Genomic DNA, 14532 nt, shown 5'->3' with positions numbered 1-14532 from the left:
GATGGGTGGGGTATGTAGCTGGACGTTGAAAATGTAAAGGGATATGGGACTATGAAAGTTTGACAAACACTGATTTAGACCAAATCAGTTGGACAGTAAATGTATTTAACTCTACCAGCTCTTCATTTCAAAGTCTGTGTGAGCCCATGTGTGAACAGTGCTCGATTTTATTTGTCTATTGCTTCTCCTCATAGTTCAGTTACAAAATCCCAGCACACCACGGAGTGCCTCTCCTGCCAGGCTGAGGCCTGGTTTGTAAAGTTTACAGCCTGTCATGCTGTTGCTCCTGCACTGCTCTGTGCACGACTCACCCAAAAAACAAAAGTAAATTGATTCAAATGACAAAATGCAAGTCTACTTGCGGTCTTCTTGACTGATGACTCAAATCATCAACTTCTAGGGGGAACCCTTGATATATTATTGATATCAATACAAAAACATCAATACAGATGAGTCCTCCTCCTTCACACTCTACTCAGGGGCCACCCCTCGCCTAAACAAAACTGAGTACTTCCAACATGTGAGAAGTAGGGCTCTGCAAGTAATCACAGTATTAATACCAGAGCCAAACTGCAATTTTTTGAATATGAAAATGTGTGAGAAAACAGCATTATAATGACATATTGCGGTGCTGAAGAGATGCCCTAGCCAAAATATCTTGCTCTTCAGTTGTAAGGAAACGTGTTTGTTTGGTACAGGCCACAACAAATGTCATCATGATTTTAACAGTTTTTTTCCCCCAGTAAAAATAAAAATTGTGATGCAAAAATGATCATTCCAACTAATTGTATCGCATATTGCAATCGCCATCTCAGTCAAAATAATCACAATATGACTTTTTTACCATATAGTGCAGCTGACACGGACAATCTCCTGTTGTGTACTATATGTGTGAAAGGGCAAATTTAGACAATGTCTCAACCTGATTCTCAGGAGAGTTCATTTGTGAAAACAGCTTCACTCACCTCACCTCACCTCACTTCACTTCACACAGCTCACATCATCCAATGGTTGCACTGCTCAGGATTAAGACTAGAGTCCAGCCAATATGGGATTTTTGAGACCAATACCGGTACCAACTTTAGAGCGGAAAGATTCACAGATTACCGACATGGTGACCAATATAGTTAATTTTTGAGATGGAGTGAAAATAGGCCTTTTTATGTGGATTGCACACCAATATGACTATGCAAACAAGTAAGTTTATTAAAGAATATTATAGATTTTATTTAACACATTAAATATACATGTGCCAACCAAATGTTGCATGGAACATAAAGAATAAATACATCACAAAATAAACACAAGTAATGTTCAGTATCAGTTTCGCTCAATTGCTGAATATTTTAATACTGTCAGTCAAATAGAGGCAGGCTGTAACACAAGAAGCAGCTTCTCAGCATTTGCATCAGCTATGGAGCTCCTCTTGTCCTCATAATTGTTCCCCATTGTGTTCAATCTAAATCACCCCAGGCATCACTGTCTGCATTATATGTTCCGTAAATATTGGTGCATATTGGTGAACATCACAACGATACCAATACTTCTGTAATGGGCACATATCATGCCAATATTGGGCTGATATATCAGTCAGCTTCTAATTAAAACCTCATACAACAGCTCCTTTCCCTGTATAATCATAAGCATTGAAGCCACTGCAGACACTCTCCCTGTCACATTAGAAAACGTTTGCATATGGAGAAATAATTTCAGTCTGTACATAATTGCAGTGTCATTATCACTTGCCATTATTACAAGGGCATGACTCTCCAAATGGCGTCTTCCATACACCACTTACTGATGTGGATACAGCTGTGTGAAGTAAACACTGAGAGACATTAGAAAGCCTCTCTAACCACCTCAAACAGCAATCCATCTCTAATTGTTCTTTGTTGCTGTTATGCAGGTTTTTTTCAACAGTCTCCCCCAAACACATGAATTTTGTTTATTTGATTAGTTCTTTTCTGACATATGTGATTATGCACATACTCTGAAATCAATATAGCACATGACATCTTTAAGGAAAAGCAAAAACACTTTACACCACTTTTAACATGACTGTTACTATCTTCAACAGTCTACGATGGAATGCTTGTGACAGAATCAGGTCATACAACAAAGTAAAACAGTGTCACTAATTCAAAGTTCCTCTGAGACACAAAAGCATTCATAGAGAGGTTTTGTAAAGCATCACCATAAAGAGCAGGATATTGATGATAAAGCACCTACAACAAGAGAAACATCTCACTCTCAGATTTTTCTCTCTGAGAGGACACTATGACCTTGACCGTTTTTCTTTCTTGTTCCTTCTTCTGGAAGGCGGAGTGGAGTGGCACTTCATTACACTCAACAAAGACTCTGCTGCATCCAAAAGGAGAGACTTATTTCGCCTGACAGAGTAAGTGGAGGTGTAGCAAATGTAAACAGTCCACCTGCTTGACAAGAGGTTGACCTCACTGTACAGGAGAGTTAACTGCTTTTTGCTCCCAACATGTTAATGGCAAGACACATATTTCTGGTAGCACTATGACACAGGGTGGATTAGATTATTGACATCCCTGAATAGATGATGTTAAAGGCAGGCAGTGCAAACTGTGTGTTTGTGTTCCAGCATGTGCCCATCTCGACTAGTGGGAGCTAGACTGACTAGCCAGCTGCATACAGATCTGCTCATAGCAGGGTAATAAAATATTTTATCTCAACATACCGTTCAACAGACTGATTGTGCTGGGCATAAATCCTTATCTGTTTTTTTCTAGGACGTAAAAAATAGTGTGCTTGAATTAATTTTGTAGAAGCAGGTCTTGGCAAAAATAAACAGGTACCGAAAAAATAAATTATTGACCAACTTAATTTGAGTTGAGATAAATAAAGTGAGCTCTGCAAATTAACTCAAGATAAGTAGATGCTGGTGTTACATTTACAGAGAGTGACAGCGAAGACAAGGTGATCTGGGGAGAGGTTATAGTCATCACAACTCAATAGTACAGAAAGACTGTACAGAAAGGTACAAATATTACCATCTCTGACTGTAATTTTAACCATGTTTTTCATGCATGCCTCTATGACATGTAACTAGGGATGTTAATGATTAGTCAATCACTGTGAAGAATTAACCAATTAAAAATGCATTAACTGATAATGTATGCTTTGCGTACCATTTCTCCAGAGCTCACAGGTTCTGTCATGGTTTGGTCTCCTGGTTAGTGCAGACATGGCAGTAACAGTGCCACATTTGACATTATTTTGTTTGGCTGAGCCATTTGTTGAATAAGGACAGGTGGACAAGAGCAGATGTTCTGAGCGAGAGCCTTATTGTTAAGTGTGCTGCTGGACCTGTTTAAATAAATCTTGAAAATAGTATTATACCTTATTAATTATTAATGAGTAACTGATTAATCAGTTGTAAGTATTTTTAACTAGTTATGGAAAATTCACAAAACTTGCAAACCTACATGTACCAAGATTTAATAATGCTGGTAACAGACTGTCTAGTGTTACAAGAATGCTGCACACTTAATGGATCACTGACTGATGAAATGTTTTCCTTAGGTTTCAAAATGATCATACAATCATGACCAAATGGCAAGGCATTTTTCAATACTTGTTAGGATTGAAGTCATTTGGTCTAAACATATACACTGTAGTTTCCTGGTAGTTGATTGTGCAGTGCTAACAAAAGACATCACAGAATAAGAAGATGTGCTTATTCACAGAACTATATTAGTTTTGTCATAGATTTTATTTTCCAACACGACGATGACAAAGGTCTGCAAAACTTGTTAAGTACAATTTTGTTTAGCAGAACATTCAGACATTTCTACCGCATACAAAATTACAAAGGTGTGCAAGTGTAAGTCATAGTCTTTTAACACTTACTAAGGCTCAAAGGATCAGTCAACACATTTAATTATGTCCCCCACTGAAATTTGTTTTTACTTATCCACATCTAAGCACCTTGTGGGTTTAAAATGGAGTTTACATTACAGTGTAGATAATATAATTTGGTACTTTGCCATCAGCTTATGAATGCAGTATAATAGCTCTGGCCGTCCTCCAATTTCAGCCAAATGTGTTTCCTTTTAATACAGAGGTGAAAATGTAACACTCATCCATGTTGGTGGATGGAACAAAAGCCCTGCCAAAACTGCTTCAACCAGGATATTTTATCATTTTTCAGGAAGACTGAATACTTTATAGTATATTTTCAGGTTCAGGTTTTTCCACAGCTTCGTGTTTGCTTAAAAGAAATAAAGCCCCCAAAGCACAAATCCACTGGATATAAGAAACCAGGGAATAAAAATTAGATCTGAGAGAAGCAGAGTGTGTGTGGGTGTTTGAGGGGGCTGGGCTGTGTGTGGACTAATCTGTTATGACATGGGAATGGCCGTCTCCGGTTACTTTCCTTTCACACTTATCTCTGGCTAAAGCATAATATTTTGGCATAGGAGTAAGAGTTGTTGATGCTCCACAGTTGGTTGCTGAGATGTGCATCTATTTACTGACATAAATGTGGGCAACACAGTAGAAGTTAATTGCTACATGAACAAAAAAAAAACACTCTAATTTGACAGGACCAATTTTGTACTTGAGTGCCGCACAACTTATTGCACCGCAGAGTCTACTGCCGTCTTGGTAAATCTTTATCTCAGTTTATTAAAGACACACTTTCTGCTCATTAATTGACTGTCCTCTCAATGCGTAGACAAAGAATGTGGCATTTACTAGGAAGGGAAGTTCCCCACCATTTATCCACCTTTAAACAACTCTGTTAGTGTTTCCTTTTGTACTTGCAACTTACTTAATATGAACAAGACGTTCCTTTTAAACAATCCTGCGGGTTGCAATATAAGACATCATGGCCATCTTTGTCCATTTCAAACATTTACCAAACATATAGGTACCAATTTAAAACACAGCTATGTGCTAAACTATGTGCTATGTGCTGCAGTGCAGGACACCAACACATCTTTCTATGTTTTGAGTGTTTCAAGCCAAATACAACAAATAAAATGCCAGTTAGGATAGTATTAGGGCTGGTAGTGTGGCCTAAAAAATATTTCAGGGCATAGTTTCAAGCACAAACAGTAACAGTATATATCACAGTATTTGTATTTTTTAAAATTTCAACATAAATGCTTATGGAGGAGTAAAGCACTGGTGCAGCAGGGATACTATGATCCTTCCATACCAAGCCGATGGCAAAATTTTCAAAATCCAAACAGTACTCGTGTTTTTTTACAATACCAAAGGTAGCGGAGATGCAATTCTTCCTGACCTGACAGACAGCATTTACACGTACAAGTGCTGCAGTCTGCCATTAAATGCCAAAGAAAGAAGGAAACATGATGGAACAATACAACTACATGTGTAGGACAGCGACGTGTACAGCTGCAGCCACAGCTCCGCCTTGACTTGTCAAAAAGAAAAACAGTAAACAGACTCGTCTATGGAAGTAAGCGACTGTGTGTTTGAGGTGGATCATGAGAGATTAATAATAAATTCGCAATAACCAGTATGAACACGGTGCCATCAAACTTTTCAGATGAAAGAAAGAAACACTTGAGACTTACTAACTTAGCGAAGCAGCTCACAGACAGGCATACAGAGAGAGTCGGTGACTCAGTTTCACTTCATGTTAACATCACATTAACACCTTATCCAAAGTGTTCTTGCTATCCTGAAATACACATTAACAGTAGTTTTTTCTGAGACAGCTGCTCTGCCAGTTATCTTCCGAACATTCGAAATGCCCGAACTCTAAAGGCCAATGTAATGTAAACATAGCTCCTAGGCTACCATCCTGTCATGTGTCATCAAAATTACAAAATATAACATCAGTTTTGTCTCTCACCATCTCTTTAAACTATTGCTGCACTCAGAGTTACTCAAAGTTTAGGAGCAGTAATCACTGCGCTTTGGCATTACTTTCCAGACATGGTAACACACTCCCCTGACAGTGTGTCAAGCATAATAAATATCCCCCTTTGTTTGTTGTCCCAGAAGCTCAGAGGAGTTTCATTGCAGAGAAAAACAACAATGGCTGAATTTTATTCTTGTTTTTGTTTTTGATATCAAAGTGGGTATCAAGAATCATGGAAGTTCACAATTGGTGGTATTGACTCCTGACTTTTTGGTATTGTGACAACCCCAGTAAAGAGGTATTTTAAGAATATTTTATGTGCAAAAATGGAATAAAGAACAGAAAAAGATACAAAACCTTTAACTCAAGTATATAAAGTTTACCACCCCTGACATCTGGCATCATTTGTAGATTAGCGTTTTCTGCTTGTTGTGTAACTTTTTAAACCTGAACCATGTCCATGTGATGGCAGTTCCACCAGTCTTTTTTCCCCACCTCCTCCTCTTCATTGTGTGCACTGTAGCATACTCTTACAAACAAGCTGAAATGAAAGTTGTCTTTATATGGTCCAAATGTTTTGCAGTGTCATTCACATGGTACCATGGTACGAAATTTTGTGTTTATGTATCTACTAATATGTCTCAGGGGCAGTCTAACTGTATTGGTACTTCTAACATTTTGGTGTAACTTATTACCACGCTGCCGCCTCTCTCCTGTTCTCTATGTCAGGCTGATCTTCTTCAAATACACACCCACACGGAGTAAAGTCAGCAGAGAGGCTGCAGTGGTGAACCAAGTGAATATGACTTGAAGTAGAAAGAAGGCAATATTTTAATCTGCTCTGTCTGCAGTGTCTCATCCACCATCACCATGTTTTCTACGAGCACGGTGCGCTAGCTCAGCTGTGCAAGGCTTTCATCCATTTTTTCGTTTCAGAACAGAGCATGGGCATTGAGCATGGGTTCAGGTTTTCCAGATGATTAGCTGGCGCAGGCTGATGAGAATGAATTCAGCAAGAATCCTGGGCTTTTTTTGTTTTTTGTTAAACTATATATGGGCTCTACCGGTCAGCACAGAATAGCTAAAATTCACACAATAGGGCAAAATCATACTGGTGCCCTTTCTATACCATTTATACCGTCCACCCCCAGATAATATAAAGGATATAAAGAGTCAGAGTAGCAGATGTCACTGAGTGGTAAAAAGACCACTGAGGGGCAGAGTTAGTTTCAGCTTGAATGCCACGAAAACACAAAAAACACATGCCAAAAGCTAAGGAAAAGAGAAACAAATGGCTTGCTGCAATTCACAGAAACAACTGGAATCAAGGCACTGAAATGCGTCAGGTATGTTGGAATTTTGGATAAAATAATACTGTTGGTTGTATACTATATTGACTACAGTGCCTATTACATAATTACACTATATATTTAGCATCTTTCATTTATATTCCCTGCAACAGGCAAGCTTTGCTGTCTCTCCAATAATGTCATAAAAATTAAAAATGTCTGTACAGACCTGTTCACATACAACCAGAATATCCTTTGGTGTCCTCGTCACTTTAATTTCACTTTTATTTTTTTTCAATAAATCCCGCCTTGACATCACAACCAAGCAACCACTTTTGTATGCTTCTCTGCTTTGTGTTTTTCCCCGGCATCGGGATCAGTTACATATAAATGCCAGGAAACCCGATTCCTGTCCACATGTCAATGTCCATGAACCTCTGTGTCTTTGGTAAGTTGTAAAGATCACTGTTAATGCCAGCTGCCTTTAATTTAAGCAGACAATCGATTGTTTTACTCCTGGTTTCACAGTTTCTCATATTAAAGGCAGCCATGTTGCCGCTCAGTTACACTGAAGCGGTGTGTCCTGGTGAGAAAGTGACATCGGTGCAAACCATCCATTGGAAAAGAATGAATAAATGGGCTTTAGAAACATGTAAGATAACATCTGGACCAGAAAACTGTAACAATTAGGGTAGAGGGTAAAAAATCAATTAGGGTTTGAAAACTTGATTACTGATGAGCTTTTTCATGTTAGCATACACAGTGAGTATTTCAAGGACAAAACAAAAACAAATGCAGATCATCTGCTCATTAACATTCAGCTACAGTACGATGGTGGCCTTATAACAATGTCTGACATTTCTGTAGGGCACTGATATTTTACAGTTTTTCAGATTTCCAAACACAGTTTTGAATCATTCAGTGGTTGCTCAATGAGACTGCACTAATCAAGTGTTGTTATGCATTTAACAAGCGTGTTTACAGCCCTATTTGTTTTTTCTTCATTAAACAGTGAAAGTAATGGTAAATCACAGAGACACTGCAGCAAAAACCGCTTTTGGCTTTTAGCTTGTTTAATGTGATACGGGTTGTATTTGTCAAGAAATACTGTACTTAAATGAACAATAATTTGTGGGGCTTTTGAAAGATACTCAATTACTTGCAAGTTTGTCAGCCAGTAGTAACAAATAATTGTGTGGCTTTCAGAGACATTTTGTACTCATTTCAGGATTCTGGTTGTGTTTGTTGAGAGCTGACAGTTTAGTACTTTGGTCTTTTTTGATTGGACTTACTGGCACCAATAATTACACTGCACTTTGTAACAGACTTGACATACGCCCACTTAATCTGCCACTATATTGCGATCCAAAGGTTTTACCCTATGTATTAATTGTTTTCTGTAAGTGCAAATTTAAGCACATTAAGAAGTGAAGATGGACTGTTATCAACCTGTGTGGTGATTACAGGATAATGTCACTTTTTTGTCTTAAAACAACAGTCAGGTGCCCATATCAACATTTAAACTAATTTCGCTTGCAGTAATTATTCATCCTGTTCACAGTGTCCAGTAATTCCCTCCTAATGAGGTTTTAATGTGAGAGATGGAAGAAAAAGTCCACAGTCCTTTTTCTGTGCAAATATCTATTCCAAAGTTTATCTCAAGCTAATACGAAGCTTCACTAGTCTGAGTTAGTCACATCGAGTGGTATCTACCAAAGTTGTAATCTTTTAAGTATGAAATTTCCGCTGTTTCCCCAGACATAGTTTCCATGCTGAGCCACAGAACCGCGGAAGAATGGTTTCATTTTGTACTAAGACTAAATTTGGAGGCTCCCCACTTGATTTGAATAACTCAGACTACTGAAGCCTCAAATTACCTTAATGTTTTTTGTTTTGTTTTTTTTACATTTTTGTACAGAATGAGGACAGTGGATTTTGTCCCCATCTATTACATTGTGTGCAAGTGCATCTATAGCAGTAAAATGCAACATGCGCATTACTTGCAGACATTTACAAAGGTTTAGTTCTTTACTTGTAGTGGAGTTGGGGCTGGGCATTATGGAAAAAAATATCACAGTATTTTTTTTACCTCGATAGCAGCACGAATATGACTTGGTCCTTTCACAAAATATTAACACGAACATTGAGATTTTTTTATTTTAAATAATCAGTAATGTGGGCAACGACTAACTGGGTAAAGGTAAATAATATAACAGCTTGAAAAGTTTGGTAAGTTCAGAAAATTGCATCACTTTTCTGTTATGCAGCCATTAAAACCAGGAAAAGACACACTGATGCCATATCATGATATAATGATATCTAAGGCCATCTCTAGTCTAATATTACAAAATCAATATAATATTGATAAATTGCCCAGCCCTAATAAATCAGGCGCAAGGTGCTACTATAATACACCCACCCTTCATTTTTGCGCTGGTACAAATATACAGCATGATAGAGGCACATAGCAGCAATTCAGCTATTCACACCCAGCCCTCTTATTTTAGCTATAATGAGTGACAATTTCACTGCTAATAGGAAGCGGTGGTGGATATATGGGGCCGCAGGGCTTAAGTCCCATCCTGGACAACTACAATATTACAGTAGTGTGAAATTACATGTCAGTGGGACACCTGGGGCTTGTTTCTGCCATGCTAGGCTATATACACCTGGGTGTAAATAGCACATTGGCTATTCCAACCCAGGTGCAAATAGGATCTGCCTTTAACTCACAATGTTAGGATTGTAGATGGCTCAGTGGTCACTATAAGGGTGGACATACTGTATATATACATATGTAAATATGCATGTTTGCTGTTTAACCACAGATTTGCGTCTGAGTAGCATTAATTTTTGACGTCGAACACAACCATTGCTTGCACAACCGATGCATAGAAGTGTGTAAGTCAATGCATAGTTAAGATCAAAAATATAGTACATATGGACAATACCACTGTCCATCACCCCAACCCTAATTGGGAAGGAAAGTTTCATTGTTCATATGCACAACTGACTTGAAAAATGTGAATTTATCCTTTAAAATTACAATAAATATTCCGAGATAGGGTAAATGAATAAAAAGAAATACAATATAATTCAAATTCCAAACCAGCAGTCATATAATCAAAGCACTGAAGCTAAGATTTCAAGAGAATGTGAGATGTGCACAGCCTCAGTTTATTTTTATCCCAGTAATCAGCGATGAGTGTTGTTCTTCAATTAAACAACATCCAGGATTTTTTCTTTGATTCGTAATTTCTTCCTGTGTGGAACCTTGAGAGCATATTTTAAGCTAATTCTGCAGCGAGATGAGCAGGCTGCGGCTGACAGACAGCTTCTGTCTGTGCGACCATAGTCCCAGAATGACAGTGATGGAATTCATTAATCATTAGCAGCCTGCAGGCATCTGACCCACACCCAATATGCCTGCTGTGAAGCCTGTTAAACTGAGCCAGTCAGCTAGTGCCTTCACACATGGATACCGAGATTATTGGGTTATACAAATATAGATCTGCCAAAAGGAATAAAATGATGTTATTGGGTTTTCAGGTTTGCTCATCTCTAACATTTCTCCCCTCAGTCAGACCCACCTATGCTGTTTCAACATGCCAACCTTCACTTCAACCTTCGCACATGGTAATATGTAGCGCAATTCCTACTGCGAGTGGTCGTTTTCAGAGCAGTAGAGAGGGGTCCTCGATGGAGCACAGGATTTAAGATGGAACTAACTTGCCCTCAAAATTGAGAATGATAAGAAACGATAAAACTTGCAGACATTTAAATGAAATATGATTTCATTTCAAATTTGTTATTTTTATAAATAAACCCTGTGAATGTAGCTTGTTTGCTTGCACACAACATTTGTCCTTGTGTTGCGCCCTGTGTAAAGGAAACGATTGTGTTCTGGGTAAGATGCCCCCCTCCCTGCCCTTTTTTTCTTGTCATGCAATAGTAACTCGGCCATTGAAGGGACGATCTCACAAAAGGTCCCTTGAGGTGGAAGACAATAGTGATAGATAAATAAATAATAAATGGTATATGAAACAACTACAGGAATGCAGCAATAGACAGTGGTTTGAAAACAAGATTAAAAAAAAAAAACAACAACACTACTGTGATAGTGTGCAATTTTTGTCTTACAACTATAATAGAGCTGCAGGGGTAAGATAGGGCTGTTGATCAATAACAGTGACTCAAAAATTGCTTCACCAGGAAACCAAAGGTGCTGAGATTTCTGTCTGCAAAAAAAATGTGTTTTGGTGCACTGAAACTTAATAACAAACAAACGTCTTGGCTTCGGCTGATTATCATTCCTTTTTAAACATGAATACTGAGCTGAATTACAAGTAGGCCTAGTTAATAAATGTAAATAAATATTTAATCATATAAATATTCAAGGTCACAGGGAGCTGGAGCACATACTCATAGCCTGCAGAGTCAGCATTTTACCTACACAGCATTTTCTATACATTTATTTGGACTTCCGGAAGAAACTGGTGCAACTGGAGGAAAGCCACACAGAGACAAGGTTGAGGCAGAGGACAACAACGAGGACAAAGGGAAAAATTTGACCTAAGGAAGTCAATGCTGCGAGGTACCAGTGATAAGCTACAATTTAGCTAGGGTAGGCCATTGTATGTTAAGTTATAATTATGATTCAACAAAAGAATATAAACTTATCAAATGTTAAATGCATTAAAATACAAGCAGACCAGAGTACAGAGTACAAAGCGCAGCTGGTCGGCTTTTATACCAGAAGACAAGATCACGTCAGCCCTGTTTAAGCCTCTCCTCACTTGTTAGCAGTAAGTTTTAAAATTGATTTTAACAGTTTGCTGATTACCTTTAAAGCACTTCTTGTTGTAGCTCCCAGTTATACTGCTGAATTGCTGCTCCCCTATGAGCCAGAGCGCAGCCTTAGATCCTCAGGCAGGACTTTCTGCTGACTGTTCCTATGTCCCAACTATCTTCTTTTAAACGCTTGGGAGCACACCATTTTATTTCCAACACGTCTGATCAGTTAAATTATTATCATTGTGTTAATCTTATATCATTAGTGGGTATCTCATTTCAGTGTATTTTTGTATTATTTTAATTGTCTTATTTAATTTACCTCATTGCAGTCGTGAAATGTTTTAATGCTTGTTTAACCATGAAAGGCACTTTGTAACTTTGTTTTGAAAAGTGCTGTATGAATAAAGTTTATAAATTAAATTGTGTAGATGAATAAGGACTCTTGGAGGGTCACTTTCTTTTCATTTTCATTCACTTACTGAAACAGCTTGGCACTGAAGTTTTTTAGTTTTTCTCCCATTACTTAACAAGTAAAAAGTGAATTTGTTGGGGACTATTTTCAGAGACAGATTAATACTCATTTGGTGCACTGCTGTGTATTTACTAAGCAGGAAGGTGATTAACTCATGATAAACTACTGTGCCAATGTTCATTGGAATAAAAGAACACAGTGCAACTTTCAGTGTGTTTTTTAGATTGCTTTTGGACAACAATGGAGATCTATGGCACTGAGGAGTACACTATGTCAAACTTTGGCTACATAAACAATACTTCTTATGACTTTTTTTTCTTTTAAGATGTATTCTTTAGGCTGATGCTCTTTATGGCACAATAGTTTTCTCCATCATGACAAATCAAGAGCAAGTAAACAGAAATACTACATTACAGGTTTTCCCTGCCTGTTGTTTTTGGCGCCGGATGTACAATTAGAGGCAGCTCCATGTCCTAGAAATTATGTTTATATACAATTAATTAGCAAAAGCAAATATGTTTATGAGGTAAATGTAAAGTAGAATGAAATCTATTTATTTTAACATAATGAGGACATGTTGTTCATTAACCTATCTGGCAAGTTGCAAAAATATTACTGACAATTTATTTAATTTGTTTTTCACCAAAATAGGCAATCTTGCAAGACACAATCCAATTGTAGTGATTGCAGTGTTACTGAACAGATCCTGGTGTGTGCCATGATTTTTTTAAAATCTACATTTAACCAAAAAAGTTTCATCACAATACAATATTATATTGATTTGTTGGAAACAACATGATATTTGCTGATATCACAAAGTCTGCCACGACGAACTTTGATTTGATTGAATTCCGGGGTCTGCGATTGATATCAGATGACATCTTATGCCCATTTCACAAATTCAATTATCCTTATGTTAACTCACAAAAAGCAACAAAATTATGATTTGACAATTTTATGGCTGAACTCTGAACTCCCAGACGTTTGTCATGCAGACATGCCATGGGAATTTCAAAATAAAGCTGCACCTTAAATACAATATAGAGATTCACTTTGCCTCGATCATATAATATCATATAATGGCATTTTTGGCATACTGCATTTGACATACTATGTATCAGGATTGGGTTGCAATTACTGATTATTTTCATTGCAGATTAATCTGTAGATTATTTTCTCAATTAATCAATTACTTGTTTGGTCTATTAAATGCCAGAAAATGATGAAAAATGCTGATTGGTGTCTCCCAAAGCCCAAGATGACATGCTCAGAGATTAATCATTGCAGCTCTAATTGCGATATACCAAATCCTTCTCAGACTAAATAGTATAGTACTTATGAGTATTGGAACGCACCTGATATCTCCTTACCTTACTAGGTAGAGCTGCAAGGATTAATTGAATAATCAATTATTAAATTAATTGCCAACTATTCTGATAATCAATTAATCTGTTTGAGTAATTTTTTAAGAAAATAAGTCAACATTCTCTCTTTCCAGCTTCTAAAATGTGACATTTTTCTGGTGTCTTTAGTCCTCTATGACAGTAAATTGAATATCTTTGGGTTGTGGACAAAGCTAAACATTTGAAAAGGTCACCTTGGGTTTTGGAAAGCACTGATCAACATTTTTTACCATTTTCTGTCATTTTATGGAACTTCTCATCGGTTACTCAAAAAAATAATTGATTAATAAACTATAAAAACAATTGTTAGTTTGATCTCTGGTTGCAGGAGTCTGGACGCAAACCCAGGACTGTGGTGGTTAAGTCCTTTGTTGTGTGCACCCATAAATGTATTATTTCAAAGAAATGCTGTCTGTTGTTTGTTGCTACCTTCATTTTACATTCACATTCAGCTATGGTGATTGCCTCTTAAGTAACACATAGTCGGAAATCTGCTGTTTACTTGAAGCTTGGTAAGTGCACTTTCATGTAGCTGTTGTGTAGCCTTCTCGTACAGGGTTTCACATTAGTAAGCACATGTTAAGACTAAATTCCATCAGATTTTTTCCCACTAAAACACTTCTCTTTATGCCATCCTGCCAGTCAGTGTTTTCAAGGTTGAGGTTAAATGCTTTGTTTTACAACCATCTCCCCACCAATACAGAAACAGAG

Source organism: Lutjanus erythropterus, chromosome 1 (assembly GCF_056507025.1).
Source record: "Lutjanus erythropterus isolate fLutEry1 chromosome 1, fLutEry1.hap2, whole genome shotgun sequence".
Taxonomy (NCBI): domain Eukaryota; kingdom Metazoa; phylum Chordata; class Actinopteri; order Lutjaniformes; family Lutjanidae; genus Lutjanus; species Lutjanus erythropterus.
This window is presented reverse-complemented; position numbering follows the sequence as displayed.